This window comes from Trachinotus anak, unplaced genomic scaffold (genome assembly GCF_046630095.1).
Source record: "Trachinotus anak isolate AG129_WGS33_773 ecotype Australia unplaced genomic scaffold, CSIRO_AGI_Tana_v1 ptg000026l, whole genome shotgun sequence".
Lineage (NCBI taxonomy): Eukaryota > Metazoa > Chordata > Actinopteri > Carangiformes > Carangidae > Trachinotus > Trachinotus anak.
In genome coordinates, this window is record NW_027273877.1 from 15,461,501 (window position 1) to 15,467,500 (window position 6,000).

General features: G+C 39.8%; 4 non-coding genes and 1 pseudogene across 4 annotated transcripts; all 5 read right to left on the minus strand.

Annotated features, from left to right (window-relative positions):
* Positions 1 to 119: 119 nt before the first annotated feature.
* Positions 120 to 238, minus strand: LOC139610136 (5S ribosomal RNA). The gene has a single exon (XR_011685583.1). It is a non-coding gene; the product is annotated as a 5S ribosomal RNA (ribosomal RNA).
* A 272-nt stretch (positions 239 to 510) lies between these two features.
* LOC139610746 (5S ribosomal RNA) lies at positions 511 to 629 on the minus strand. Its single transcript, XR_011686053.1, has one exon. It is a non-coding gene; the product is annotated as a 5S ribosomal RNA (ribosomal RNA).
* A 268-nt stretch (positions 630 to 897) lies between these two features.
* On the minus strand, positions 898 to 1,016 carry LOC139610747 (5S ribosomal RNA). The gene has a single exon (XR_011686054.1). It is a non-coding gene; the product is annotated as a 5S ribosomal RNA (ribosomal RNA).
* A 284-nt stretch (positions 1,017 to 1,300) lies between these two features.
* LOC139610207 (5S ribosomal RNA) lies at positions 1,301 to 1,419 on the minus strand. Its single transcript, XR_011685654.1, has one exon. It is a non-coding gene; the product is annotated as a 5S ribosomal RNA (ribosomal RNA).
* A 272-nt stretch (positions 1,420 to 1,691) lies between these two features.
* Positions 1,692 to 1,800, minus strand: LOC139610409 (5S ribosomal RNA; annotated as a pseudogene).
* Positions 1,801 to 6,000: the final 4,200 nt, after the last annotated feature.

Consider the following 6,000-nt stretch of genomic DNA (forward strand, 5'->3'; position numbering starts at 1 on the left):
GTGGTTTGTGCACTGTGAGCTGAACTGTCTGCACAGTGATTGACAGTTGAGCAGTGGCACAGTCAGTGCTGTTTACTGAAGCAGCAGCGTCCTCTGTTGTTTGCACAGAAAAGTGAAAAAGCTTACAGCACCTGGTATTCCCAGGCGGTCTCCCATCCAAGTACTAACCAGGCCCGACCCTGCTTAGCTTTCGAGATCGGACGAGATCGGGCGTGCTCAGGGTGGTATGGCCGTAAGCCGCAGAGCAAGTGACAACTACCCCCTTTATACATGATGATCCACACCATCACAGACATGGCTGTGTATGTCAAGCGCGGGTGTCTTTGCTTGACTTTCTTTCTTTCTTTCTTTCTCTCAACTTGTCAACTGTGTAATGTGATAATATGAAAGTGTGGTTTGTGCACTGTGAGCTGAACTGTCTGCACAGTGATTGACAGTTGAGCAGTGGCACAGTCAGTGCTGTTTACTGAAGCAGCAGCGTCCTCTGTTGTTTGCACAGAAAAGTGAAAAAGCTTACAGCACCTGGTATTCCCAGGCGGTCTCCCATCCAAGTACTAACCAGGCCCGACCCTGCTTAGCTTCCGAGATCGGACGAGATCGGGCGTGCTCAGGGTGGTATGGCCGTAAGCCGCAGAGCAAGTGACAACTACCCCCTTTATACATGATGATCCACACCATCACAGACATGGCTGTGTATGTCAAGCGCGGGTGTCTTTGCTTGACTTTCTTTCTCTCAACTTGTCAACTTGTCAACTGTGTAATGTGATAATATGAAAGTGTGGTTTGTGCACTGTGAGCTGAACTGTCTGCACAGTGATTGACAGTTGAGCAGTGGCACAGTCAGTGCTGTTTACTGAAGCAGCAGCGTCCTCTGTTGTTTGCACAGAAAAGTGAAAAAGCTTACAGCACCTGGTATTCCCAGGCGGTCTCCCATCCAAGTACTAACCAGGCCCGACCCTGCTTAGCTTCCGAGATCGGACGAGATCGGGCGTGCTCAGGGTGGTATGGCCGTAAGCCGCAGAGCAAGTGACAACTACCCCCTTTATACATGATGATCCACACCATCACAGACATGGCTGTGTATGTCAAGCGCGGGTGTCTTTGCTTGACTTTCTTTCTTTCTTTCTTTCTTTCTCTCAACTTGTCAACTTGTCAACTGTGTAATGTGATAATATGAAAGTGTGGTTTGTGCACTGTGAGCTGAACTGTCTGCACAGTGATTGACAGTTGAGCAGTGGCACAGTCAGTGCTGTTTACTGAAGCAGCAGCGTCCTCTGTTGTTTGCACAGAAAAGTGAAAAAGCTTACAGCACCTGGTATTCCCAGGCGGTCTCCCATCCAAGTACTAACCAGGCCCGAACCTGCTTAGCTTCCGAGATCGGACGAGATCGGGCGTGCTCAGGGTGGTATGGCCGTAAGCCGCAGAGAAAGTGACAACTACCCCCTTTATACATGATGATCCACACCATCACAGACATGGCTGTGTATGTCAAGCGCGGGTGTCTTTGCTCGACTTTCTTTCTTTCTTTCTTTCTCTCAACTTGTCAACTGTGTAATGTGATAATATGAAAGTGTGGTTTGTGCACTGTGAGCTGAACTGTCTGCACAGTGATTGACAGTTGAGCAGTGGCACAGTCAGTGCTGTTTACTGAAGCAGCAGCGTCCTCTGTTGTTTGCACAGAAAAGTGAAAAAGCTTACAGCACCTGGTATTCCCAGGCGGTCTCCCATCCAAGTACTAACCAGGCCCGACCCTGCTTAGCTTCTGAGATCCGGCGTGCTCAGGGTGGTATGGCCGTAAGCCGCAGAGCAAGTGACAACTACCCCCTTTATACATGATGATCCACACCATCACAGACATGGCTGTGTATGTCAAGCGCGGGTGTCTTTGCTCGACTTTCTTTCTTTCTTTCTTTCTCTCAACTTGTCAACTGTGTAATGTGATAATATGAAAGTGTGGTTTGTGCACTGTGAGCTGAACTGTCTGCACAGTGATTGACAGTTGAGCAGTGGCACAGTCAGTGCTGTTTACTGAAGCAGCAGCGTCCTCTGTTGTTTGCACAGAAAAGTGAAAAAGCTTACAGCACCTGGTATTCCCAGGCGGTCTCCCATCCAAGTACTAACCAGGCCCGACCCTGCTTAGCTTCCGAGATCGGATGAGATCGGGCGTGCTTTTTTTTTTTTTTTTTTTTTTTCTTTTATTATGAAAATATACAAAGCTTTTCAGAACACAATATTTACATATACATACACATTAACAACAAAACAAAGCACAAAGGATAAAAATCATAAATTAATATGAAATCTACCTCCATCATCAATAGAAATAAGGCTACTGCCTTGCACAAAAAACTCCTCAAACAAACTCCTACTCAAAAAGTTCCATCGCAAAGCAACATCTTTCCTTAATACCGATACAAACAAAGCTAACACTTCTATCCTCTTCCCTTCAAAATGTGCTAAATTTCTCCTTAGCCATACTGCATATCTAGCATGACTTAATACAAAATTAAACAAATTAACATTCACAGTTTTTGATGTTTTACTTGAACCAAAAAAGAAAACTTTCTTCCAATCATTCGCTATCAGATCTAATTTCCAATTGTTTTTGATCAGGGTTATTAGTTTCAATTGAAAGTTCTTTAATTCCTTGCATTCAAAAAACAAATGCATCAGTGTTTCAGGATCTGATTTACAAACATCACAAAACCGATCTACATTTTTATTAATTTGGTGAATGACCACATTCGTGTATATTCTGTTATGTCTGAGTTTGAAGTCCAAATTTTCACAGTCTATGCTATTGTACTTGACATGTAAATTTTTCCAAATTTCTTTCACATTCAGATCCTGAAATACCTTCAACCAAACATTTTCTGATGCTGGGGTCTTGATTTCTTTCATCAGCATCAACGTGTACAACATCTTTACTTTTATTTTATTAAAGAGCATTTTCCCATCAATCTGATCAATGTACAGATCTGGTAGCTCACTCTTTCCTACCTGAACTGTTTCCCTCTCTATTGTTTTAATCCATATATCCGGTAAGCTTCCTTTTATGCACTTAATCACATTATCCACCTTAGTTCTACCTACCTCCTCGTCTATCTCCACAACACTGTCAAAAATGGCTCTATTTGGCAAGAAGCCAGGCACATACTCATAAGCAAAATCTCTCACTTGTTTTAATCCTGCTTGTATGAAAACTTTGTCATACAAAACATTCCCACTGTTTTTTATTTGTGGATTCATAAATACTGGCTGATCTAATATTTGATTTATTGTTTTGCAGTCATATTTCAGGTGCTCAATGAAATCTGCCCAAGCTAGAAATACCTCTTGATAAAACACAGGAAGATTTTCCAACATATTCTTTCTGAATCTCATAAAGATCCCACTGTCCCCACATCCTCCACTTTTACACAGAAAATCCTTAAAGAACCCTTTCCAACCATACTCCTCCTTACCATATAGATATTTTTTAACCACCTTTATTCTCAATGCTTTTCGTTTAACATCTAAGTCCATCAGTTTTAGCCCTCCCTCTCCATACCCTGCTATTAATGTCTTCATAGATATTTTAACTCCTTTTCCTCTCCACAGAAACTTACTTATTACAGCTCTCACCTCATTCAAAACCCACTCAGGGAGATCTAGAGCTCCCATCACATAATTAAATTTTGATAGAAGCAATGAGTTAATGACTACAACCTTACCTTTTAATCGCAGCCCTCTCATAGACCACAAATTTAATAATTGTTTAACTTTATTCAATATACCAGTCCATGTGGCATCTCTCGCTTCCTTACTCTGTACTCCTATGTTCACACCCAATATTTTAATGAAGTCTCTCGTTATCTTTAAAGGAATTTCACACTCTTCTGGATTTGTATGCCCTACACACATAATTTCTGATTTTTCTATGTTTACTTTTGCTCCTGATGCTCTCCCATATGTTTCAACATGTTTCATTATTCCTTTTACACTTTCTATGGTTCTGACAGTAAAGGTTGTATCGTCAGCAAATTGATGAATTAGACTATTTGTGCTATATGGTATTTGAATGCTTTGTAAAGAAATGTCTTTTTTACATAGTGTTGCCAATGGTTCTGCTGCTAAAGAATAGAGCAAGGCTGAAAGAGGACAGCCTTGTCTGACTGACCGTTGTACTGGGAAAACATCAGTGAGCATACCATTTATTTTCACACAACTTTTAGCATTTGCATATAGCAACATTATCCAATTAACAAACCTATCCCCAAAACCAAATTTGCCCAAAACCTGTTCTAAATACCCATGTTCAACCCTATCAAAAGCTTTATTTAAGTCTAAATTCAGGACTAGACCACCCTCACCATCATTATTCATACTATTGACTACATCTCTAATTGTACATATGACATCAGTGATGTCCCTACCTGGTATACTATAAGCTTGTGTTGGTGCTATTATTTCTCCTACCACGTCCCTCAATCTATTGGCTAAAGCTTTTGTTAAAATCTTGTAGTCCGAGTTCAACAGACTTAAAGGCCTGTAATTTTCTAATTTAAACGGACTCCCTCTTTTTTTAAACAAGATAGTAATAACCCCTGTTGTCATTGACTCTGGAACCGTTTTCCTTTCCTCCATACACTTATACACTTTCAACAGTATTGGCACCAATATATCAGAAAAAACCTTATAAAATTCATGTGTCAGGCCATCTGAACCTGGACTCTTGCTGGATTTCATTTGCTCTATAGCTATTTTAATTTCATCAATTGTCAAATCATCGTCACACATTTGTTTACTTTCATCTGATATTCTGGCATCAACAGTATCTAATATCTCATCCACACATTCCTGCACTATACCTTCCTTTTGAAACAGTTTTGCATAAAAAGCTTCCACTACCTCCAAAATGCCTACAAAATCTGTCACTCTCTCTCCATTCTCACTTTCTAGCTCCGTTATATAAGACTTTACCTGTTTACTTTTCTCCAAGTTGAGAAAGAAGTTTGTACACTTTTCTCCCTCAACTGCATACTGAGCCCTACTTCTGATAACTGCTCCCTCATATTTTTCTCTCTCATAATATTCTATCTCACCTTCTAATTTCATAAAGTATGTCCTATCCCGATTCGGATCCTCCTCCAGTCTTTCCAGCTCTTTTATTAATTTTTCTTTCACTTCATTTTCCTCTTTCTTTTTCACAAAGTTCCTCTTTTTTGCAAATCTAATACTTGTTCTTTTTATTTTATTCTTCATCTGTTCCCACCATAAACAAACATCGTCTTCAAATAAAGTATTTTCTTGCTCATTTTTTATAAGTCTTGAAATAATTTTTCTATATTCCTCCTCTTTTAACAAACAAGAGTTTAAACACCAAACCCCCCCTCCCCTCCCTTCACATCTCACCCCAAAACCAAAAGTTAAAGCAGCATGATCACTTAAACCCAAAAACTTATATTTTACATTCAAAACCCAACTCAAAATATTTCTTTTAATCAAAACTAAATCTATTCTGCTTTGTTTCACTTTTCCCAAAACCATTTGCTTTCTTGAGTATTCTCTCCTGTTTGGATACATATCCCTCCATACATCAACTAAATCTTCCTTATTCATAACATCAAATAAAACACTCCTTGAAGTATCGTTTCTGAAATTAACACTGCTGGACCCATCCAGCCTTGTACACCATAAATTAAAATCACCAACCAAAATACATCTCTCAGTACAAAAAGTCCTCAAATTATCAAACATTTCTCTTCTTTCCTTTTCAATATTTGGTGCATAGACATTAATTAATCTAAACCTAATGTTACAAAAATTAAATTCAATGACAAGCAACCTCCCTTTGTCATCTTTGTGGACTACCTGTATGTCAGTCAATGTCTCCTCTTTTACCAAGATAGCAACACCACATGCTCTGTGACTCATATTATTTGCAATAATTTTGCCTCTCCACAGTGAGCTGATATCTTTAAAAACTTCGTCAGTCCAGTGAGTCTCTTGCAGGCACAG